The sequence below is a fragment of the Scyliorhinus torazame genome, chromosome 5 (genome assembly GCF_047496885.1).
Source record: "Scyliorhinus torazame isolate Kashiwa2021f chromosome 5, sScyTor2.1, whole genome shotgun sequence".
Taxonomy (NCBI): domain Eukaryota; kingdom Metazoa; phylum Chordata; class Chondrichthyes; order Carcharhiniformes; family Scyliorhinidae; genus Scyliorhinus; species Scyliorhinus torazame.
In genome coordinates this window covers 191,954,510-191,980,583 of record NC_092711.1, presented here as the reverse complement: position 1 = coordinate 191,980,583, position 26,074 = coordinate 191,954,510, and the positions used below count along the sequence as shown (strand labels likewise).

General features: G+C 46.3%; 1 long non-coding RNA gene across 2 annotated transcripts in view; it reads right to left on the bottom strand.

Moving 5' to 3' along the window:
* LOC140420853 (uncharacterized) overlaps positions 1-25,742 on the bottom strand; it is a 46,607-nt gene extending 20,865 nt beyond the window's left edge. For both annotated transcript variants that reach the window (XR_011946617.1, XR_011946618.1), the window contains exon 1: positions 25,642-25,742. This is a non-coding gene — a long non-coding RNA (uncharacterized lncRNA). The remainder of the gene's footprint in view (positions 1-25,641) is intronic.
* Positions 25,743-26,074: the final 332 nt, after the last annotated feature.

Sequence of the window (26,074 nt, the reverse complement as noted above, 5' to 3'; positions counted from 1 at the left end):
CGCCCATTTCCTCTGGCTCCACACATAGATTCCCTTGCCTATCCTTCAGTGGGCCAACCCTTTCCCTGGCTACCCTCTTGCTTTTTATGTAAGTGTAAAAAGCCTTGGGATTTTCCTTAACCCTATTTGCCAATGACTTTTCATGACCCCTTCTAGCCCTCCTGACTCCCTGCTTAAGTTCCTTCCTACTTTCCTTATATGCCACACAGGCTTCGTCTGTTCCCAGCCTTTTAGCCCTGACAAATGCCTCCTTTTTCTTTTTGACGAGGCCTACAATATCATTCGTCATCCAAGGTTCCCGAAAATTGCCGTATTTATCTTTCTTCCTCACAGGAACATGCCTGTCCTGTATTCCTATCAACTGACACTTGAAAGCCTCCCACATGTCAGATGTTGATTTGCCCTCAAACATCCGCCCCCGAGGTTAGGCTAATTGGCCTATAATTTTCCATCTTTTTCCTTGTTCCCTTCTTGAACAGGGGGGGTTACAACAGCGATTTTCCAATCCTCTGGTACTTTCCCTGACTCCAGTGACTTTTGAAACATCATCACCAACGCCTCCACTATTTCTTCAGCTATCTCCTTCAGAACTCTAGGATGTAGCCCATCTGGGCCTGGAGATTTATCAATTTTTAGACCTCTTAGTTTCTCTAGCACTTTTTCCTTTGTGATGGCTACCATAAAGGATGGCTACCATATTCAACTCTGTCCCCTGACTCTCCGGAATTGTTGGGATATTACTCATGTCTTCTACTGTGAAGACTGAGGCAAAGTACTTATTCAGTTCCTCGGCTATTTCCTTGTCTCCCATCACAAAATTACCAGCGTCATTTTGGAGCGGCCCAATGTCAACTTTTGCCTCCCGTTTGTTTTTAATGTATTTAAAGAAACTAAAGAATTCGGCTATACTAAACTGATAGAACAGGTTAGTGACTGCTGTGAAGTTTGTAGGAAGTACAGAAGGACACCAGCACGACCGATAGTAACCCTACCTTTGGCCAGGGATTTTAACAACATTGTGGCCATGGACCTTAAGATCTGGGATAAAGCAAATAATATATTTATTTTGCATTTTGTAGATTTAGCAACCAGATTTAGTCAATCAACGATTGTACGAAGTAAAGAAAAGAGAGTAATTCTGGATCAAATAGTGGAAAAATGGATAGGGACAGGAATGGGTCCACCGGCAAAATTCCTTACGGACAATGGGGGAGGATTTGCTAATGATGAGTTTAGGGATATGTGTGAAAACATGAATATCAGAGTTATGAATACGGCTGCAGAAAGCCCATTTAGTAATGGTGTCTGTGAAAGAAATTATGCTGTCATCTATGACATACTTTGGAAAATTTTGGCAGATTGACCAAATTGCAGGCTAAATTCAGCTTTAGCATGGGCAGTACATGCAAAGAATTCATTGCAGATAGTTGGGGGCTATAGTCCTTATCAATTACTGTTTGGTAGAAATCCTAAAATTCCGTCCATTTTGGATGACCAGCCTCCAGCTTGGGAGGGGTCTACAATTAGCTCTGGTTTTGCTTAACATTTAAATGCATTACATAGCAGTAGAAAAGCTTTTTTGGAAGCAGAAGTCTCTGAAAGAATTCGCAAAGCTTTAAGACATAACGTACGGCCATCAGATGCCGTTTATCAGCAAGGAGACATGGTATACTACAAGAGAGACAATTCTAATGAATGGAAAGGCCCAGGGAAGATCATAGGCATAGATGGCAAAACAATTATTTTGCAACATGGTAATCAAACTGTTAGGGTCCATTCATCAAGGGTAATGGGTACAGATTACAAATTTTCAAATTTAGACAGAGCAGACAGACATGACGAGGAACCAGAGTCATCTGGTACGCATGTGTTACAGAACTATGAGGACCAATTAACTGATATAGACAGGGTTTCTGTGGAGGGACACAACACTTCTGGTGAATTAAAACAGGCCATTTTTCCGAAAGGGCAACTGCCAAAAGTTGGTACAAAAGTGACATACTTGCCTGAAGGGTCTTGTCAATGGAAGGATGCAACTGTTATTAGTAGAGCAGGGAAGGCCACTGGAAAGTATAAACATTGGTTGAATGTACAGCATTCAGGGGAAGGAGTCAAGACAGTGGATTGGGAAAACGAAGTTCAAAAATGGAGGGCACAGAAACGCAGTGCCAGTTCAGATAGTACATTGGATAGTGAACAGGTCCGCAGGAAAAGGTCGAGAACTATTGAAAGGACATCCCACAGCAGAAGGGAAAGATCAAGCAGAAGCAGTACAGAACGAGATACCAGGCGGGAGAGGGGACGTAGTTTGTCAAGATCTCGGAACATGAGTAAGACTACGAATACTAATAGGAGTAGAAGCACGTGAGATTTTGGTGGCTTCAAATAAATTAGATGAAAAAGTTATTAAAGAAGCTAAACAGCAAGAATTGCATAGTTGGAGTGAATTTGGGGTATACACGGAAGTACCGGATAGGGGAGAAAGAGCTCCTTTTGGGAAACAATGGTAAATGTTGCCCACTTGTGTGGGAAACAAAGAAAATAAGGAGTGTGGTAAAAAGCACTTTGGCTGCTGAGACGTTAAGACTTGTAGAGGCGGTGGATATGGCTTTTTATATAAGTATGATATTGACAGAAATTTGGGGATTTGGGTAATTGACATTGACAATAAATCCCTGTGGGAAAATGTGCACTCTACAAAAAGTGTCAATGAAAAGAGGTTACGGATAGACATCGCAAGTTTGAAGCAGATGTTGGACAGAGGGGAAATAACAAAAATTAAATGGGTCGACAGGAGCTATCAACTGTCAGACTGTTTTACGAAAAGAGGGGCGAGTTCACAGAAACTTTTGGATATTGTTAATGAAGGGCACTTGTTTCTGTGACTGTTTTTTTTTTTCTTTCTCACCCAAACAAAAAAAAGGGGCGACATCATGTGTGTGTTTGAGTTTCTTGAAAATTTGTTTTCACCTAATTATTTTTTTTCTCCATGGAAGGGGAGACTGTTAAGTAATGGGTGAAGAGACATTGCAATTAGTTGTCTCATTTATGTTAAGTATCCATTAATTGACACTGATATGTAAAAGGGCTTCAGGTGGCCTCTGTCAGGTTGTGTGTTGTTAAGAGATTTGTGCAGAGGCTGTGGAAGTGAAATAAAGGGTGTTTGGTGAAAAGGAACAAGAACTTTAGACTCTTCATTTCACAGGAACTAAAACGTCTAACATCAGTAACTTGTAACATCCTTCTGCACTGTCCACAACTCCACCGACTTTAGTGTCATCTGCAAATTTACTCACCCATCCTTCTATGCCCTCCTCCAGGTCATTTATAAAAATGACAAACAGCAGTGGCCCCAAAACAGATCCTAGTGGTACACCACTAGTAACTGGACTCCAGTCTGAACATTTCCCATCAACCACCACCCTTTGTCTTCTTCCAGCTAGCCAATTTCTGATCCAAACTGCTAAATCACCCTGAATCACATGCCTCTGTATTTTCTGCAGTAGCCTACCGTGGGGAACCTTATCAAATGCTTTACTGAAATCCACATACACCACATCAACTGCTTTACCCTCATCCACCTGTTTGGTCACCTTCTCAAAGAACACACTAAGGTTTGTGAGGCACGACCTACCCTTCACAAAACCGTGTTCACTCTCTCTAATCAAATTATTCCTTTCCAGATGATACATCCTATCTCTTATAAACCTTTCCAAGATTTTGCCCACAATACAAGTAAGGCTCACTGGTCTATAGTTACCGGGGTTGTCTCTACTCCCCTTCTTGAACAAAGGGACAACATTTGTGATCCTCCAGTCTTCTGGCACTATTCCTGTAGACAAAGATGACTTAAAGATCAAACCAAAGGCTGAGCAATTTCCTCCCTAGCTTCCCAGAGAATCCTAGGATAAATCCCATCCGGCCCAGGGGACTTATCTATTTTCACGCTTTCCAGAATTGCTAACACCTCCTCCTTATGAACCTCAAGCCCTTCTAGTCTAGTAGCCTGAATCTCAGTATTCTCCTCGACAACATTGTCATTTTCCTGTGTGAAAACTGACGAAAAATATTCATTTAGCATTTAGCACCTCTCCTATCTCCTCGGACTCCAAGCACAACTTCCCGCTACTGTCCTTGACTGGCCCTACTCTTACCCTAGTCATACGGTATTCCTGACATATCTATAGAAAGCTTTAGGGTTATCCTTGATCCTACCTGCCAAAGACTTCTCATGTCCCCTCCTGGCTCTTCTTAGCTCTCTCTTTAGGTCCTTACTAGCTAACTTGTAACTCTTGAGCGCCCTAACATTTTCTCTCTCGTTTCCCCACACAAATGGTTCAAAGCAAAAAGAGCTAAAATCAACAACAAAAGGAAAGGGGACCTTCCTAAATGAATCAGATTGTTGTCTCCAGTATCTCAGACACTCTACACCCGGAGGTGCCCACTGGGTGCGGAAGGTACAAGTGGACACTGCATTCTCCCTCTGCAGGGCCACCTGGGTCGAAATAAGACGATGGAAGAGAGGTCGGCAGCTAGTGTAACCACCTCCCAGGTGTGTCATCCACCATGGACTTACATATTGCTGTTTTCACCACAAGGTGGTCCAACTTACACCCCCCCACACCGGGCACCCTCAGGTTAGAAAATCATTAAATGACTCAGTAGAGTCAACGTGGATTTATTCAAGGGAAATACTGTTTCTTCAAAGATGTGATCTGTAAGGAGGATAAGGTGGAAGCGAAAGAGAATTTCGATTTTCAAAAAGCACTTGATAAAGTGCCACACTGGACTAATAACCAGAGAGCCAGGGTTCTGGGAACGCGAGTTCGAATCCGATCACAGCAAAATGGTGGAATTTGAATTCAATAATCTGGAATTAAAAGTTTAACGATGACCATGAAAACATTAATGATTGTTGCAAAAATCCATCTGGTTCACTAGTCCTTTAGGGAAGGAAATCTGTCATCCTTACCTGCACTGGTCTAAGTGTGACTCCAGACCCACAGCAATGGGGGTCTCTGAAATACCTGAGCAAACCACTCAATAAGGGGATCAGAGGTTATGGGGAGAAAGCAGGAGAATGGGGATGAGAAAATATCAGTCATGATTGAGTGGCGGAGCAGACACGATGGGCTGAGTGGCCTAATTCTGCTCCTATGTCTTATGGTCTAATTCAAGGGTAATCAGGGATGGGCAACAAATGCAACATTCCATTAACAAATGTTTAAAACACAAGAGGTCAGGTCATAAAATTAGATCTCATGCGATTGATGCTAATAAATTAACATGTGTTGAGACATCAACTACACAGCATCCATAGGATTCCTTCAGTGCAGGAGGAGGCTATTATGCCCATCAAGTCTTCCCCGAGCATCCTCCCTAGGCCCACACCCCACCTTATCCCCGTAACCCACCTAATCTTTGGACACTAAGAAGTAATTTAGCATGGCCAATAAACCGGACCTGCACATCTTTGGACTGTGGGAAGAAGCCGGAGCACCCGGAGGAAACCAATGCAGACATGGGGAGAAACTGCAAACTCCACAGTCATCCAAGGCCGGAATTGAACCCGGGCCCCTGACACTGTGAAGCAGCAATGCTAACCACTGTGCCACCGTAGCACCCATAGGTTGAGGTTTGCTTAACATACAGAAAACAGAGGGTAGGAATGAACAGGGCATCGTCAGGTTGGTGGGCTGTAACTAGCAAGGGACCAACTTCAAGGCTTTGGGCTTCAGCTATTTATAATTTATATTAATGGTGTAACTGAGGAGATGAATGGCTTAAATAAGGGGACTGAGTGTAACCTATCCAGGCTTGCTGAGGAGACAAAGTCAGGTGAGAAAGTAAGTGGTGAGGAGGATACAAAGAGACTGCAGAGGGATGTAGACAGGTTGAGTGAGAGGGTTAGGAGTTTGACAGAAGGAATACAATGTGGTGAAGTGTGAAGTTATTTACTTGGGTAGAAAAAGAAAATCAACAAGAAAAATAGTTTCCAACCATCATCAAAGGATTAGAGTATAAAAGTGAGAGAGCTCTGGGGGCTCAGTCATGGAACACGTCCAAAACAGGAGTCAATATATTTTGAAACAGATAAGGGAGAACCAGTGGATGGTTCTCCTGGAAAATATTTAGATTTTCAGAACGTTTTTGATAAAGTCCCACATAAGTGGGATTGGGAGTAACATATTGGGATGGATTCAGAATTGGTAAGTAGATCGACAGAGAGTAGGAATAAATGGATTCTTTTCAGAGTGGAAGACAATGACTAGTGGGGTCCCGCAGAGATCAGTGCTTGGGCCCCAGCTGCTCACAATGATTTGGATGACGGAACCAAAAGTAATACTTCCAAGTTTGCTGACAATACTAAACTTGGTGGGAATGGGATGGTGAGGTGAGGAGGATATTAAGAGATTTCAAGGCGATTTAGACAAGTTGATTTAGTGGGTATATACATGGCAGCAGGATTGATGTACGAGAGGAGATGTACAGGGCAGCACGGTAGCATTGTGGATAGCACAATTGCTTCACAGCTCCAGGGTTCCAGGTACGATTCCGGCTTGGGTCACTGTCTGTGCGGAGTCTGCACATCCTCCCCGTGTGTGCGTGGGTTTCCTCCGGGTGCTCCGGTTTCCTCCCACAGTCCAAAGATGTGCAGTTTAGGTGGATTGGCCATGATAAATTGCCCTTCGTGTCCAAAATTGCCCTTAGTGTTGGGTTGGGTTATGGGGATAGGGTGGAGGTGTTGACCTTGGGTAGGGTGCTCTTTCCAAGAGCCGGTGCATATTCGATGGGCTGAATGGCCTCCTTCTGCACTGTAAATTCTATGATTCTATGATTCTATAACACGATTAAGTGTGAATTTATCCATTTTGGACGGAGAAATGGTAGCGTATGATTAAATGGTGATAGATTGGGAAATGTTAATGTACAAAGGGACCTGGGTGACATAGTATACCAGTCACTGAAAGCAATATGCAGGTGCAGAACAGTTAGGAAGGCAAATGGTATGTTGGCCTTTGCTGCAAGAGTACTTGAGCAGAGGAGCAAGGATGTCTCACTGCAACTGTGCAGGGGCTTTGTGAAACCACACCTGGAGTATTGTGTGAAGTTTTTGGCTCCTTATCTGAGAAAGGATATATTCAATAGAGGGAGTGCAGCGGAGGTTCACCAGACTGATTCCTGAGATGGCAGGATTGATGTACGAGAGGAGATTACTGTTCACTAGAATTTAGAAGAATGAGCAGGGATCTCATTGAAACATATAAAAAATTCTGACAGGGCTGGACAGACTAGATGTAGTTTCCTTTCATTGGAGGGTCTGGAACAAGGGGTCACAATCTCAGGATACAGGTTGGCCATTTAGGGCTCAGACAAGGAGAAATTTCTTCACTCAGAGGATGGTGAACCTGGGGAATTCTCTACCACAAGGCTGTGGAAGCCAAGTCACTGAATATATTTAAGGAAATAGATAGATCTCTAGAGTCTAAAGGTGTCAAACGTAAGGGGAGAACTCGGGAGTATGGTGTTGAAATAAAGAATCAGCCATGATCTTAGTTAATGGTGGAGCAGGCTCGAAGGGCAGAATGACCCACTCCTGCCCCTACTTTCTCTGTTTCTAGATACCAATGACATCAAGGAATACAGCGATAGTGTGGGAGGGTGGCATCCAGGTTGAAGATCAGCCATTATCCAGTTAAATGGAGAATCAGGCTCGAGGGGCTGAATGACCTACTCCTGCTACCACCATTACACAGAGAATTGCTGAGGCCTCATCTGGAGTACTGGGTGTAGATTCAGCCTTCTTACCTAAGGAAGGATATGCTTGCCCCAGCGACTGTACAACAAAGGCTCACTGGACTGGTTCCTGTGATGAGGGAATTGCCTTCAGAGGATCTAGAACACTGGACCTGAAAAGGAGCTGGAGCCTGATTCTGGACCTGAAAAGGAGCTGGAACCTGATTCTGGACATGAAAAGGAGCTGGAACCTGATTCTGGACCTGAAAAGGAGCTGGAACCTGATTCTGGACCTGAAAAGGAGCTGGAACCTTATTCTGGACTTGAAAAGGAGCTGGAACCTTATTCTGGACCTGAAAAGGAGCTGGAACCTTATTCTGGACCTGAAAAGGAGTAGGAACCGGATTCTGGACCTGAAAAGGAGCAGGAACCGGATTCTGGATCTGGAAAGGAGCAGGAACTTGGTTTTGGACCTGAAAAGGAGCAGGAACCTGATTCTGGACCTGAAAAGGAGCTGGAACCTGATTCTCGACCTGAAAAGGCGCAGGAACCTGATTCTGGACCTGAAAAGGAGCTGGAACCTGATTCTGGACCTGAAAAGGAGCTGGAACCTGATTCTCGACCTGAAAAGAAGCTGGAACCTGATTCTCGACCTGAAAAGGCGCAGGAACCTGATTCGGGACCTGAAAAGGAGCTGGAACCTGATTCTGGACCTGAAAAGGAGCTGGAACCTGATTCCCGACCTGAAAAGAAGCTGGAACCTGATTCTGGCCCTAAAAAAGGAGCAGGAACCTGATTCTGGACCTGAAAAGGAGCTGAAACCTGATGCTGGACCTGAAAAGGAGCTGGAACCTGATTCTCGACCTGAAAAGAAGCTGGAACCTGATTCTGGCCCTAGAAAAGGAGCAGGAACCGGATTCTGGACCTGAAAAGGAGCTGGAACCTGATTCTGGACCTGAAAAGGAGCTGGAACCTGATTCTGGACCTGAAAAGGAGCTGGAACCTGATTCTCGACCTGAAAAGAAGCTGGAACCTGATTCTGGTCCTAAGAAAGGAGCAGGAACCTGATTCTGGACCTGAAAAGGAGCTGGAACCTGATTCTGGACCTGAAAAGGAGCTGGAACCTGATTCTGGACCTGAAAAGGAGCTGGAACCTGATTCTCGACCTGAAAAGAAGCTGGAACCTGATTCTGGGCCTGAAAAGGAGCTGGAACCTGATTCTGGACCTGAAAATGAGCTGGAACCTTATTCTGGACCTGAAAAGGAGCAGGAACTGGATTCTGGACCTGAAAAGGAGCAGGAACCGGATTCTGGACCTGGAAAGGAGCAGGAACCGGATTCTGGACCTGGAAAGGAGCAGGAACCGGATTCTGGACCTGGAAAGGAGCAGGAACTTGATTTTGGACCTGAAAAGGAACAGGAACCTGATTCTGGGCCTGAAAAGGAGCTGGAACCGGATTCTGGACCTGAAAAGGCGCAGGAACCTGATTCTGGACCTGAAAAGGAGCTGGAATATGATTCTGGCCCTAAGAAAGGAGCAGGAACCTGATTCTGGACCTGAAAAGGAGCTGGAACCTGATTCTGGACCTGAAAAGGAGCTTGAACCTGATTCTGGACCTGAAAAGGAGCTGGAACCTGATTCTGGGCCTGAAAAGGAGCAAGAACCTGATTCTGGACCTGAAAAGGAGCTGGAACCTGATTCTGGACCTGAAAAGGAGCTGGAACCTGATTCTGGACCTGAAAAGGAGCTGGAACCTGATTCTCGATCTGAACAGAAGCTGGAACCTGATTCTGGCCCTACAAAAGGAGCAGGAACCTGATTCTGGACCTGAAAAGGAGCTGGAACCTGATTCTGGTCCTGAAAAGGAGCTGGAACCTGATTCTCGACCTGAAAAGAAGCTGGAACCTGATTCTGGCCCTAAGAAAGGAGCAGGAACCTGATTCTGGACCTGAAAAGGAGCTGGAACCTGATTCCCGACCTGAAAAGAAGCTGGAACCTGATTCTGGCCCTAAAAAAGGAGCAGGAACCTGGTTCTGGACCTGAAAAGGAGCTGAAACCTGATGCTGGACCTGAAAAGGAGCTGGAACCTGATTCCCGACCTAAAAAGAAGCTGGAACCTGATTCTGGCCCTAGAAAAGGAGCAGGAACCGGATTCTGGACCTGAAAAGGAGCTGGAACCTGATTCTGGACCTGAAAAGGAGCTGGAACCTGATTCTGGACCTGAAAAGGAGCTGGAACCTGATTCTCGACCTGAAAAGAAGCTGGAACCTGATTCTGGACCTGGAAAGGAGCAGGAACTTGATTTTGGACCTGAAAAGGAGCAGGAACCTGATTCTGGGCCTGAAAAGGAGCTGGAACCTGATTCTGGACCTGAAAAGGCGCAGGAACCTGATTCTGGACCTGAAAAGGAGCTGGAACCTGATTCTGGCCCTAAGAAAGGAGCAGGAACCTGATTCTGGACCTGAAAAGGAGCTGGAACCTGATTCTGGACCTGAAAAGGAGCTGGAACCTGATTCTGGACCTGAAAAGGAGCTGGAACCTGATTCTGGACCTGAAAAGAAGCTGGAACCTGATTCTGGGCCTGAAAAGGAGCAAGAACCTGATTCTGGACCTGAAAAGGAGCTGGAAGCTGATTCTGGACCTGAAAAGGAGCTGGAACCTGATTCTCGATCTGAAAAGAAGCTGGAACCTGATTCTGGCCCTACAAAAGGAGCAGGAACCTGATTCTGGACCTGAAAAGGAGCTGGAACCTGATTCTGGTCCTGAAAAGGAGCTGGAACCTGATTCTCGACCTGAAAAGAAGCTGGAACCTGATTCTGGACCTGAAAAGGAGCTGGAACCTGATTCTGGACCTGAAAAGGAGCTGGAACCTGATTCTCGATCTGAACAGAAGCTGGAACCTGATTCTGGCCCTACAAAAGGAGCAGGAACCTGATTCTGGACCTGAAAAGAAGCTGGAACCTGATTCTGGCCCTAAGAAAGGAGCAGGAACCTGATTCTGGACCTGAAAAGGAGCTGGAACCTGATTCCCGACCTGAAAAGAAGCTGGAACCTGATTCTGGCCCTAAAAAAGGAGCAGGAACCTGATTCTGGACCTGAAAAGGAGCTGAAACCTGATGCTGGACCTGAAAAGGAGCTGGAACCTGATTCCCGACCTGAAAAGAAGCTGGAACCTGATTCTGGCCCTAGAAAATGAGCAGGAACCGGATTCTGGACCTGAAAAGGAGCTGGAACCTGATTCTGGACCTGAAAAGGAGCTGGAACCTGATTCTGGACCTGAAAAGGAGCTGGAACCTGATTCTCGACCTGAAAAGAAGCTGGAACCTGATTCTGGTCCTAAGAAAGGAGCAGGAACCTGATTCTGGACCTGAAAAGGAGCTGGAACCTGATTCTGGACCTGAAAAGGAGCTGGAACCTGATTCTGGACCTGAAAAGGAGCTGGAACCTGATTCTCGACCTGAAAAGAAGCTGGAACCTGATTCTGGGCCTGAAAAGGAGCTGGAACCTGATTCTGGACCTGAAAATGAGCTGGAACCTGATTCTGGCCCTAAGAAAGGAGCAGGAACCTGATTCTGGACCTGAAAAGGAGCTGGAACCTGATTCTGGACCTGAAAAGGAGCTGGAACCTGATTCTGGACCTGAAAAGGAGCAAGAACCTGATTCTGGACCTGAAAAGGAGCTGGAACCTGATTCTGGACCTGAAAAGGAGCTGGAACCTGATTCTCGATCTGAAAAGAAGCTGGAACCTGATTCTGGCCCTACAAAAGGAGCAGGAACCTGATTCTGGACCTGAAAAGGAGCTGGAACCTGATTCTGGTCCTGAAAAGGAGCTGGAACCTGATTCTCGACCTGAAAAGAAGCTGGAACCTGATTCTGGACCTGAAAAGGAGCTGGAACCTGATTCTGGGCCTGAAAAGGAGCAAGAACCTGATTCTGGGCCTGAAAAGGAGCAGGAACCTGATTCAATCAGGAATTTTAAAAGGGAATTGACGAGTAATTAAGAATGCGAAGATTACATGGTTACAAACAGAAAGTAGCGTGTGAGACTAAACACGACTGCTCTTTCAAAGAGATAGCACAAGTACAAAGGGTGGATCGGCCTCCTTCTGTGCTGCAACATCTGAATTAGGAGGAGCCAGCCACTCAAACCTGTTCCACCATTTAATAAGATCACGGCTGATCTGATTGCAACTTAACCCCACATTCATGCCTACCCAGATAACCTTTCACCCCCTTGTTAATCAAGAATCTCTCTCGTGCTGCCTTGAAAATATCCAGACCTTGCTTCCACTGCCTTTTGAACAACAGAGTTGCAAAGATTTGCAACTCCCAGAGAAACATTTCTCGTCATCTCTGGCTTAAATGGACAACCCCTCATTTTTAAACAGTGACCCCTAGTTCTAGATTCTTTCCCCATCCACCCTCTCAAGACCCCTCAGGATCTTGTGTTTCAATCAAGTTGCCGATTACTCTTCAAATCTCTAGCGGAAACAAGCCCAGCCTGCCAACCTTTCCTCATAAGACAACCCACCCAATCCAGGTACTATTCTGCTAAACCTTCCCTGACCTGCTTTTAATTAATGTCATCTTTCCCAAAATAAAGAGACAAATACTGTACACAATACTCTAGATGTGGTCTCCCCAATGCCCCATACAATGAAGCATAACCTCCTTACTTTTGTATTCCACTCCCATTGCAATGAATAAAGAATACAGCACAGAAACAGGCCGTGGCCCTCCAAGCCTGTACCGGTCATGATACCACCCTTTCCAAAACCCTCAGCACTTCCTAGTGCCATATCCCTCTATACCCATCCTATCCATGTATTTGTTGAGATGCTTTTTGAACGCTGTTAATATATCTGCTTCCACACCTCCCCTGGCAGCGCGTTCCAGGCACTCACCATCCTCTGGGTAAAAAACCTGCCTCGCACATCTCCTTGAAACTTTGCCCCACAGATCTTAAACCTATGCCCCCTGGTGACTAACCCCTACATCCTGGGAAAGAGTGCCTGCCCACTTACCCTATCCATGCCCGCCAAGCCCGTGCCGACCATGCTGCCTGACTAAACTACAATCTTCTACACTTCCTGGGTCCGTATCCCTCTATCCCCATCCTATTCATGTATTTGTCAAGATGCCCATTAAATGTCACTATCGTCCCTGATTCCACCACCTCCTCCGGTAGCGAGTTCCAGGCACCCACTACCCTCTGTGTAAAAAAACTTGCCTCGTACATCTACTCTAAACCTTGCCCCTCTCACCTTAAACCTATGCCCCCTAGTAATTAACCCCTCTACCCTGGGGAAAAGCCTCTGACTATCCACTCTGTCTATGCCCCTCATAATTTTGTAGACCTCTATCAGGTCGCCCCTCAACCTCCGTCGTTCCAGTGAGAACAAACCGAGTTTATTCAACCGCTCCTCATAGCTAATGCCCCTCATACCAGGCAAAATTCTGGTAAATCTCTTCTGCACCCTCTCTAAAGCCTCCACATCCTTCTGATAGTGTGGCGGCCAGAATTGAACACTATACTCCAAGTGTGGCCTAACTAAGGTGCTATACAGCTGCAACATGACTTGTCAATTCTAATACTCAATGCCTCGGCCAATTAAGGCAAGCATGCCGTATGTCTTCTTGACTACCTTCTCCATCTGTGTTGTCCCTTTCAGTGACCTGTGGACCTGTACTCCTAGATCTCCCTGACTTTCAATACTCTTGAGGGTTCTACCATTCCCTACCTGCATTAGACCTTCCAAAATGCATTACCTCACATTTGTCCGGATTAAACTCCATCTGCCATCTCTGCGCCCAAGTCTCCAAACAATCTAAATCCTGCTGTATCCTCTGACAGTCCTCATCGCTATCCGCAATTCCACTAGCCTTTGTGTCATCTGCAAACTTACGAATCAGACCAGTTACATTTTCCTCCAAATCATTTATATATACTACAAACAGCAAAGGTCCTAGCACTGATCCCTGCGGAACACCACTGGTCACAGCCCTCCAATTAGAAAAGCATCCTTCCATTGCTACTCTCTGCCTTCTATGACCTAGCCAGTTCTGTATCCACCTTGCCAGCTCACCCCTGATCCCTTGAAGACCTCTATTAAGTTGCCCCTCAGCCTCCATTGTTCTAATGAAAACAGTCAGAGTCTATTCAGCATCTCTGCATAGCTAACACCTTGCAGACCAGGCAACATCTTGAAGTTTCAGTAAGTTTCTGTGATTAGGCCGTTTAGCTCCTGGAGTCTGTTCCACTATACAATGAGGTCATGGCTGATCTGTGGACCGAACTCGATACCCACCTTTGCGTCACATCCCTCAATGCCTTTGGTTAACAATGGGTTATCAATGCCAGATTTAAAATCGAGACTGACCCAGCACGAACTGCTGTCTGTGGAAGACAGCTCCAAACTTCTCCAACCTTTTGTGTGGATACGTGTTTCCTGACATCACTCCTGAAAAGTCTGCTTCTAATAGATGACACCACCTAGTCCGAGAATTCCCAACCAGTGGAAAGGGTCCTAATCATCTACTTATCAATTCAAATCACATCTTCAAACTTTTGTTTAAATAACCCCTTAATCTTCGCAATTCCCAAGAAAACAGTATTCATAGTGAAGTCACGAAGGAGAGACAGGGAGAGACAATGGCCTGGATTTTCCAAACCTGCCAGTGGTGACAGGAATTCCTGCCAAATATACACTTAACAGCACAGTTCTGAAAAGTGAGCAAGGACAGAGGAAGCTGCAGGTTCATGTGTACAAATCTTCCAGGGAGACAGGCCATATTGAGAGAGTAGTTGGCAAAGTACATGGAATACTGGACTACACCAACTTGAAGTATGGAATACAGAATCACAGAATTGTCAAGGTGCATAAGGAAACCATTCGGCCATCGTGTCTTATGACTCAATACTATTCCTGCCTTTTCCCTGCACATTGTTTCTATTCAAGTAATCATTGAATGACCTTCTTTTAAAAAGGAAATTTAGAGCACCCAATTCTTTTTTTCCAATTAAGGGGCAAGTTAGTGTGACCAATATACCTACCCTGCACATCTTGGGTTGTGAGGGTGAGATCCACGCAGACACGGGGAGAATGTGCAAACTTCACACGGACAGTGACCTGGGTCCTCGGTGCCGTGAGGCAGCAATCATCGAATGACGTCTTGAATGCCTCAAGTGAACCTCCCTCTATCACTCTTTCAGGCAATGCATTCCAAGCCCCAAGCACTCACTGTGTGAAAGTTTGTTCTCACATCACACGGGGCAGCAAGGTAGCACAAGTGGATAGCACTGTGGCTTCACAGCGCCAGGGTCCCAGCTTCGATTCTCCACTGGGTCACTGTCTGTGCAGAGTCTGCAAGTGTCTGCGTGGGTTTCCTCCGGATGCTCTGTTTTCCTCCCACAGTCCAAAGACATGCAGGTTAGGTGGATTGGCCATGATAAATTGCCCTTCGTGACCAAAAAGGTTAGGAGGGTTTACTGGGTTACGAGGACAGGGAGTAAGTGGGTCGGTGCAGACTTGATGGGCCGAATGGCCTCCTTCTGCACTGTATGCACAATGTTCTATCACATTTGCTTCTTTTACAAATCACTGTAAATCTGTGCCCTCTCATTCTTGATCCTGTTATGAGCGGGAATAGTATCTCCCCATCTACTGTCCAGCCCCCTCCTGATTTTAAACATCTCTATCAAATCTCCTCTTAAGTCATCTTCTCTCCAAGTAGAACAGTCCCAACTCAATCTACCCTCATAGCTGAAGTTACTCAACCCTAAAACCATTTTTGTAAATACAAAAATGGAGGTTATGCTGAACATTTATACAGCTCTGGTTAGTCCACAACTAGAGTATTGCGTCCAGTTCTGCTCACCACACTTTTGGTAGGATGGGAAAATCCTATTTCGGCGGCGGGAGAACAGCTGGTGAGTGGTGAGTCAGTTTCAGCGGGAGCATTGCGGAAGGAGGTTGCTGGGAGGTAAGTCAACCTTTAAAAGCACTTGTCTTTGCAGGGGCAGGCCAGTCGATTTCGGCGGCGTGAGAACAGCTGGTGAGTGGTGAGTCAGTTTCAGCGGGAGCATTGCGGAAGGAGGTTGCTGGGAGGTAAGTCAACCTTTAAAAGCACTTGTCTTTGCAGGGGCAGGCCAGTCGATTTCGGCAGCGGGAGAACAGCTGGTGAGTGGTGAGTCAGTTTCAGCGGGAGCATTGCGGAAGGAGGTTGCTGGGAGGTAAGTCAACCTTTAAAAGCACTTGTCTTTGCAGGGGCAGGCCAGTCGATTTCGGCGGCGTGAGAACAGCTGGCTGGTGAGTCAATTTCAGCAGGAGCTGAGAATTTTTATTTTTTTTTTTATTTTATTTTAAATTAGTTTTTTAGGCGGGAAAAAGGAAGTCGACCCGCGGACGTCTGGGAAGACCCTCCCTAATAAATTCTGGTGGAGAGGAAACCCGAGACACTACACGTGTAGTGTCTCCCACCCGCCCTCCTCCTCTAACCTAATAATAAAACCCATTGGTCTGAGGTAAGTACCATATTTTATTATATTATTATTATTTTTTAGCCAGATCTTGGTAGAAAGTTAGAGGAATGGCAGGGAAGGGAGTGCAATGTTCCTCCTGCAGGATGTTTGAGGTGAGGGATGCAGTTAGTGTCCCTGCTGATTTTACCTGCAGGAAGTGCTGCCATCTCCAGCTCCTCCAAGACCGAGTTAGGGAACTGGAGCTGGAGTTGGAAGAACTTCGGATCATTCGGGAGGCAGAAGGGGTCATAGATAGCAGCTTCAGGGAATTAGTTACACCAAAGATTGGAGATAGGTGGGTAACTGTAAGAGGGACTGGGAAAAAACAGTCAGTGCAGGGATCCCCTGCGGTCGTACCCCTGAGAAACAAGTATACCGCTTTGGATACTTGTGGGGGGGACGACTTACCAGGGGTAAGCCATGGGGTACGGGCCTCTGGCACGGAGTCTGTCCCTGTTGCTCAGAAGGGAAGGGGGGAGAGGAGCAGAGCATTAGTAATTGGGGACTCTATAGTCAGGGGCACAGATAGGAGATTTTGTGGGAGCGTGAGAGACTCACGTTTGGTATGTTGCCTCCCAGGTGCAAGGGTACGTGATGTCTCGGATCGTGTTTTCCGGGTCCTTAGGGGGAGGGGGAGCAGCCCCAAGTCGTGGTCCACATTGGCACCAACGACATAGGTAGGAAAGGGGACAAGGATGTCAGGCAGGCTTTCAGGGAGCTAGGATGGAAGCTCAGAACTAGAACAAACAGAGTTGTTATCTCTGGGTTGTTGCCCGTGCCACGTGATAGTGAGATGAGGAATAAGGAGAGAGAGCATTTAAACACGTGGCTACAGGGATGGTGCAGGCGGGAGGGTTTCAGATTTTTGGATAACTGGGGCTCTTTCTGGGGAAGGTGGGACCTCTACAGACAGGATGGTCTACATCTGAACCTGAGGGGCACAAATATCCTGGGGGGGAGATTTGTTAGTGCTCTTTGGGGGGGTTTAAACTAATGCAGCAGGGGCATGGGAACCTGGATTGTAGTTTTAGGGTGAGGGAGAATGAGAGTATAGAGGTCAGGAGCACAGATTTGACGTCGCAGGAGGGGGCCAGTGTTCAGGTAGGTGGTTTGAAGTGTGTCTACTTCAATGCCAGGAGTATACGAAACAAGGTAGGGGAACTGGCAGCGTGGGTTGGTACCTGGGACTTCGATGTTGTGGCCATTTCGGAGACATGGATAGAGCAGGGACAGGAATGGATGTTGCAGGTTCCGGAGTTTAGGTGTTTTAGTAAGCTCAGAGAAGGAGGCAAAAGAGGGGGAGGTGTGGCGCTGCTAGTCAAGAGCAGTATTACGGTGGCGGAGAGGATGCTAGATGGGGACTCTTCTTCCGAGGTAGTATGGGCTGAAGTTAGAAACAGGAAAGGAGAGGTCACCCTGTTGGGAGTTTTTTATAGGCCTCCTAATAGTTCTAGGGATGTAGAGGAAAGGATGGCGAAGATGATTCTGGATATGAGCGAAAGTAACAGGGTAGTTATTATGGGAGACTTTAACTTTCCAAATATTGACTGGAAAAGATATAGTTCGAGTACAATAGATGGGTCGTTTTTTGTACAGTGTGTGCAGGAGGGTTTCCTGAAACAGTATGTTGACAGGCCAACAAGAGGCGAGGCCACGTTGGATTTGGTTTTGGGTAATGAACCAGGCCAGGTGTTGGATTTGGAGGTAGGAGAGCACTTTGGGGACAGTGACCACAATTCGGTGACGTTTACGTTAATGATGGAAAGGGATAAGTATACACCGCAGGGCAAGAGTTATAGCTGGGGGAAGGGCAATTATGATGCCATTAGACGTGACTTGGGGGGGATAAGGTGGAGAAGTAGGCTGCAAGTGTTGGGCACACTGGATAAGTGGGGCTTGTTCAAGGATCAGCTACTGCGTGTTCTTGATAAGTATGTACCGGTCAGACAGGGAGGAAGGCGTCGAGCGAGGGAACCGTGGTTTACCAAGGAAGTGGAATCTCTTGTTAAGAAGATGAAGGAGGCCTATGTGAAGATGAAGTGTGAAGTTTCGGTTGGGGCGATGGATAGTTACAAGGTAGCGAGGAAGGATCTAAAGAGAGAGCTAAGACGAGCAAGGAGGGGACATGAGAAGTATTTGGCAGGAAGGATCAAGGAAAACCCAAAAGCTTTCTATAGGTATGTCAGGAATAAGCGAATGACTAGGGAAAGAGTAGGACCAGTCAAGGACAGGGATGGGAAATTGTGTGTGGAGTCTGAAGAGATAGGCGAGATACTAAATGAATATTTTTCGTCAGTATTCACTCAGGAAAAAGATAATGTTGTGGATGAGAATGCTGAGCCCCAGGCTAATAGAATAGATGGCATTGAGGTACGTAGGGAAGAGGTGTTGGCAATTCTGGACAGGCTGAAAATAGATAAGTCCCCGGGACCTGATGGGATTTATCCTAGGATTCTATGTGAGGCCAGGGAAGAGATTGCTGGACCTTTGGCTTTGATTTTTATGTCATCATTGGCTACAGGAATAGTGCCAGAGGACTGGAGGACAGCAAATGTGGTCCCTTTGTTCAAAAAGGGGAGCAGAGACAACCCCGGCAACTATAGGCCGGTGAGCCTCACGTCTGTAGTGGGTAAAGTCTTGGAGGGGATTATAAGAGACAAGATTTATAATCATCTAGATAGGAATAATATGATCAGGGATAGTCAGCATGGCTTTGTGAAGGGTAGGTCATGCCTCAGAAACCTTATCGAGTTCTTTGAGAAGGTGACTGAACAGGTAGACGAGGGTAGAGCAGTTGATGTGGTGTATATGGATTTCAGTAAAGCGTTTGATAAGGTTCCCCACTGTAGGCTATTGCAAAAAATACGGAGGCTGGGGATTGAGGGTGATTTAGAGATGTGGATCAGAAATTGGCTAGCTGAAAGAAGACAGAGGGTGGTGGTTGATGGGAAATGTTCAGAATGGAGTACAGTCACAAGTGGAGTACCACAAGGATCTGTTCTGGGGCCGTTACGGTTTGTCATTTTTATCAATGACCTAGAGGAAGGCGCAGAAGGGTGGGTGAGTAAATTTGCAGACGATACTAAAGTCGGTGGTGTTGTCGATAGTGTGGAAGGATGTAGCAGATTACAGAGGGATATAGATAAGCTGCAGAGCTGGGCCGAGAGGTGGCAAATGGAGTTTAATGTAGAGAAGTGTGAGGTGATTCACTTTGGAAGGAATAACAGGAATGCGGAATATTTGGCTCATGGTAAAGTTCTTGAAAGTGTGGATGAGCAGAGGGATCTAGGTGTCCATGTACATAGATCCCTGAAAGTTGCCACCCAGGTTGATAGGGTTGTGAAGAAGGCCTATAGAGTGTTGGCCTTTATTGGTAGAGGGATTGAGTTCCGGAGTCGGGAGGTCATGTTGCAGCTGTACAGAACTCTGGTACGGCCGCATTTGGAGTATTGCGTACAGTTCTGGTCACCGCATTATAGGAAGGACGTGGAGGCTTTGGAGCGGGTGCAGAGGAGATTTACCAGGATGTTGCCTGGTATGGAGGGAAAATCTTACGAGGAAAGGCTGATGGACTTGAGGTTGTTTTCGTTGGAGAGAAGAAGGTTAAGAGGAGACTTAATAGAGGCATACAAAATGATCAGGGGGTTGGATAGGGTGGACAGTGAGAGTCTTCTCCCGCGGATGGATATGGCTGGCACGAGGGGACATAACTTTAAACTGAGGGTAATAGATATAGGACAGAGGTCAGAGGTAGGTTCTTTACGCAAAGAGTAGTGAGGCCGTGGAATGCCCTACCTGCTACAGTAGTGAACTCGCCAACATTGAGGGCATTTAAAAGTTTATTGGATAAACATATGGATGATAATGGCATAGTGTAGGTTGGATGGCTTTTGTTTCGGTGCAACATCGTGGGCCGAAGGGCCTGTACTGCGCTGTATTGTTCTATGTTCTATGTTCTATGTTCTGTATATTTGATAGGTTGAATGGACTCCTTCTTTGCCTTAATGACTCTATAACTCATTTGTGTAATTTCTCCTCATTGTTGAACCCTTGGGAATCCATCTATCATTCAGATAGGGCCAATCATTACTTCCGAACGCGTGATACCCAGAAGAGAAGACGGTGTTCCAGGTGTAGTCTAACCAGGGCTTTGGACATCTCATTAAATCTTTCCCCACAGAAAAATCTCATCTTCTATATCAATGGTTGATGATATTTGGGTCCTGAGGAATCGAGGGGTTTTGACAGATCTTGATAATTGGTTTAAGTTTGTGTGGGTAAGTCCTCTCCCTCCATTATCTTGTAAGAGGAACTTCCATTGAATTAGATAGAGCATTCAGAAGAAAAATTCCCAGATCAGCCATGTTCATAATGAATGACAAAATAGGTTCAGTATCAGGATGACCAGGGCTTGTCCTGTAATTGAGCCAACTTTCCCATGTTGCATTCATCAGGGCATATTCGGAAGGAAGATGTGTTAGAAATTTTGAGAAGCCTGAGGATAGATAAATCCCCTGGGCCTGATGGGATATATGCTAGGATTCTTTGGGAGGCGGGGGATGAGATTGCAGAGCCTTTGGCTTTGATCTTCATGTCCTCACTGTCTGCAGGAATAGTGCCAGAAGACTGGAGAGAGGTGAATGTTGTCCCCTTGTTCAAGAAAGGGAATAGGTATAACCCTGAGAATAATAGGCCGGCTAGTCTCACTTCGGTCATCGGTATATTATTGGAAAGGGTCCTGAGGGAAAGGATTTATGATCATTTGGAAAGATACAGCTTAATCCAGGATAGTCAGCACAGATGTGTGAGGGGTAAGTCTTCCCTCACAAGTTTAATTGTATTCTTTGAGGAGGTAACATAGATGAAGGTAGAACAGTTGATGTCGTATACATGGATTTTAGTAAGGAGTTTGATAAGGTGCCCCATGGTCGGCTCATGCGGAAAGTAAGGAGGCATGGCACAGAGGGAAATTTGGCCAATTGCATCAGTAACTGCCTATCACATCAAAGACAGAGGGTGGTGGTAGATGGTAAATTTTCATCCGAGAGTTCAGTCACCAGCGGTGTACTACAGGGATCAATGCTGGGTCCTCTGATATTTGTGATTTTTAATCAATGACTTGGATGATGGAGTTGAAGGTTAGGTTAGTAAATTTGCTGATGACACCAAGATTGGTGGATTAGTGGATAATGTGGAGGGCTGTTGTAGGCTGCAAGGAGTCATTGATAGGACACAGAGCTGGGCTGAAAAGTGGCAGATGGAGTTTAACCCTGATAAGTGTGAGGTGATTCATTTTGGTAGGACAAATTTGAATTACAGGGTTAACGGCAGGGTTCTGAAGAACATGGAGGAGCAGAGAGATCTCAGAGTTCATGTCGACAGATCTCTGAAAGTTGCCACCCAAGTGGATAGAACCGTGAAGAAAGCCTATAGTGTGTTAGCATTTATTAACAGGGGGATTGAGTTTAAGAGCCGTGAGGTTATGCTGCAACTGTACAAGACCTTGGTTAGACCACATTTGGAGTATTGTGTGCCGTTCTGGTCATCTCATTATAGGAAGGATGTAGAAGCAAAGCAATGGAAAGGGTGCAAAGGAGATTTACCAGGATGCTGCCTGGATTGGAGGGTAGGTCTTATGAGAAAAGGTTGAGGGAGCTAGGGCTTTTCTCATTGGAGCGAAGGAGGATGAGAGGTGACTTAATTGAGGTGTATAAGATGATGAGATGGATAGATAGAGTAGACGTTCAGCAACTTTTTCCTCGGGTGGATGCAGCTGTTACAAGGGGGCATAACTATAAGGTTCATGGTGGAAGATATAGGAGGGATGTCAGAGGTAGGTTCTTTACTCAGAGAGTGGTTGGGGCGTGGAACGCACTCCCAGACACTTTAGGAACTTTCAAGCGGTTATTGGATAGGCACATGGAGTGCACTAGAATGATTGGGAGTAGGTTGATTTGATCTTAGTTTCAGACTCGTTCAGCACAACATCGTGGGACGAAGGGCCTGTACTGTGCTGTACAGTTCTATGTTCTATGCTGCTTTTCACATAATTCGGGTCTTTAAAGCTCACGGATGTGCAGTGACTGCTCTCCTCCCATTTTCTCTCTAATCTGGCAGTACAACACAGCCCCCCCGCCCCACCCCCGCCCCACTACTCTAACGACCCCATGCCAGAGTGGCTCTTCAACATTCTCTGCGAGATTGGTCACCCTGGTCCATAAGATCTTCCACTGCCCCTATTTCTAATGCGTAGGCTTGCCAACTGTGTAGAAATGCTTTCCTGGAGGAGATTTCACCACATGATTCCTGCCACACTCCAGCTGTTAAACAGCGAACAAATCCAACCTTGGGGCACATTGCCTTCTTGCACCATCAGAGAGCAAAAAGAATCATTACCCATTCAGATGAAGCTTGACTCTCAATCAAAATGCACCCACCCCTCCAATTTTCAATATGTTTTTATTTCTGGAAAGGAGACGGTTCAAAGAAATGACAAATTACGAAAACTTTATGTTCCTCCAGGGGTGCATTATGTATACAGATCCTGAATTAGTTCCTGGAGACTCCAGGGCAATCCAAGAGGGTTGGCAACCCTGGGCCACACATCCTTCTCCTGCCCCCATTTTTGAGGTTACATGCAGAGGAGATTTACCAGGATGGCGGAAATCCAGGACTGAGGGATTTTTACTTTCAAGCTGGGTCTGGAGAAACTGGGCTTGTTCTCGGGAGAGTAAAGGAGGTTGTGGCAGGATGTCTGATAGTGGTGTACAGATTTGGATAAGGTAGACAAGGAAAAGCTGTTCTAATTAGTTGGTACAATAATTAAGGGATACAGATTTTAAGGTTTGGGGAAAGTGACGTAGTGGGAATAGTGGTGGAGAAATGTGAATTGTTTTTTTTATATCAGTGGCCAAAATGGCCAACCTTCTCCTTGAACCTGCAGCACCAAGATGGCTGCAGGTGACCAGTTTCCCAGTAACCGGTGTCTATCACTCGGGAGGAGGCACCACTTCCATGACTCTCACTCCCAAAATAGATTCATGGATTTTTACAGCCCAGCAAGAGATCCTTCGGCCCATTGTGTCTCTGCCAGCCATCAAGAACCTATCTATTCTAATCCCATTTTCCAGCACTTGACCAGCAGATTTCTGTGCTATGTTCTTTCAAGTACTCATCTCAACGTTTCTTAAATTATCGAGGGTTCCCGCCTCCACCACCCATTCAGGTACTGTTCCAAATTCCAACCACCTTCTGGGTGAAAAGATTTGTGCTCACTTCCCCTCTAAATCTCATATCCCTTACATTAAATCTATGCCCTTGGTCCCCTGAGTTGAAGGGTCAATAACCAGTTTCTTCCTGTCGATCAATGTCCCTCATAATTTTGTACACCTCATTCTTCTCTGCTCTAAGGAAATCAACCCCAGCCTAACTAAATACAGAGGCTGGGGATTGAGGGTGATTTAGAGATGTGGATCAAAAATTGGCTAGCTGAAAGAAGACAGAGGGTGGTGGTTGATGGGAAATGTTCAGAACGGAGTTCAGTTACAAGTGGCGTACCACAAGGATCTGTTCTGGGGCCGTTGCTGTTTGTCATTTTTATAAATGACCTAGAGGAGGGCACAGAAGGGTGGGTGAGTAGATTTGCAGACGATACTAAAGTCGGTGGTGTTGTCGATAGTGCGGAAGGATGTTGCAGGTTACAGAGGGACATAGATAAGCTGCAGAGCTGGGCTGAGAGGTGGCAAATGGAGTTTAATGTAGAGAAGTGTGAGCTGATTCACTTTGGAAGGAATAACAGGAATGCGGAATATTTGGCTCATGGTAAAGTTCTTGGAAGTGTGGATGAGCAGAGGGATCTCGGTGTCCATGTACATAGATCCCTGAAAGTTGCCACCCCGGTTGATAGGGTTGTGAAGAAGGCCTATGGAGTGTTGGCCTTTATTGGTAGAGGGATTGAGTTCCGGAGTCGGGAGGACATGTTGCAGCTGTACAAAACTCTGGTACGGCCGCATTTGGAGTATTGCGTACAGTTCTGGTCACCTCATTATAGGAAGGACGTGGAAGCTTTGGAGTGGGTGCAGAGGAGATTTACCAGGATGTTGCCTGGTATGGAGGGAAAATCTTATGAGGAAAGGCTGATGGACTTGAGGTTGTTTTCGTTAGAGAGAAGAAGGTTAAGAGGAGACTTTATAGAGGCATACAAAATGCTCAGGGGGTTAGATAGGGTGGACAGTGAGAGCCTTCTCCCGCGGATGGAAATGGCTAGCACGAGGGGACATAGCCTTAAACTGAGGGGTAATAGATATAGGACAGAGGTCAGAGGTAGGTTCTTTACGCAAAGAGTGGTGAGGCTGTGGAATGCCCTACCTGCAACAGTAGTGAACTCGCCAACATTGAGGGCATTTAAAAGTTTATTGGATAAGCATATGGATGCTAATGGCATAGTGTAGGTTAGATGGGGCAGCACGGTAGCATTGTGGATAGCACAATTGCTTCACAGCTCCAGGGTCCCAGGTTCGATTCCTGCTTGGGTCACTGTGCGGAGTCTGCACGTTCTCCCCGTGTGTGCGTGGGTTTCCTCCGGGTGCTCCGGTTTCCTCCCACAGTCCAAAGATGTGCAGGTTAGGTGGATTGGTCATGATAAATTGCCCTTAGTGTCCAAAATTGCCCTTAGTGTTGGGTGGGGTTACTGGGCTATGGGGATAGGGTGGAGGTGTTGACTTTGGGTAGGGCGCTCTTTCCAAGAGCTGGTGCAGACTCGATGGGCTGAATGGCCTCCTTCTGCAGTGTAAATTCTATGATAATCTATGGCTTTTGTTTTTTGACTTCCCATGTCGGTGCAACATCGTGGGCCGAAGGGCCTGTACTGCGCTGTATCGTTCTATGTTCTATGTCCTAACTAGCCTCGCTTCATAGCTGAACCTCTCCAGTCCAGGAAACATCCTGGTGAATCTCCTCGCACCCTTTCTCGTGCAATCACATCCTTCCTATAGTGTGATGACCAGAACTGCACACAGTATTCTGGCTGTGTTTCAACCATCATTTTCAAAAATTCCATTATAACCTTCCTGCTCTTATATTATATGCCTGTTAATAAAGACAGGTTTCTGCCTGGATCTACCGGTCCTGCTGCCGTCAGGAATTATAGACATGCTCGTTTGTACTTCAGAGGCATCCTGCCGTCCCTTGCTCTGTTAATCCTCCCAAATCACATCAACTTTACCGGGTTGAATCCATTAGCAACTGCTGTGCCCGGGCCTGTCCGCGCGGGATCACCACTCGCCCTCTGAGCTCCGTAGCCCGAGTTTCCGCACCCTGCCGCGGTTTCTAGGCCCACCCGGCCCTTTGTTCACACACAGTTTCCAGTTCCCCCATGTCTCACCCCCGGTTTCCAATCTCACTCAAAAATCGCCTCTCGAACCGTCTCCTTCTCCTGTCCGCCACCAGCGCTTACACTGAGCATGCCCAGAGCGCTCCACGGATTGATAGGGGACCTTTTGCGACGCGGTGCATTCAGGGTAGATCGATCACCATTTGTTGCTTGATCTGGTTAAAGAAGATTGACTCCACGGCATCTCGGTTGAGGTCCGAGCCAGAAGCGAAATTCAAAATAAGCACTTACATTATTTAAAAACCCAAATTCCTGGTCCTTCTGCCCAGATGGGAAGCCTGTGCAATTCCCCAATTTCAGATTGGAAAAAGGCCGAAAGTCATGATCCGCAAGGATTTGTTGCTGGTTCCACAGTTACTCGTAATGTATATCAACGATTTGGACTTGACACCACGGACAGGCACCCAGTGCCACAAGAAGGTGA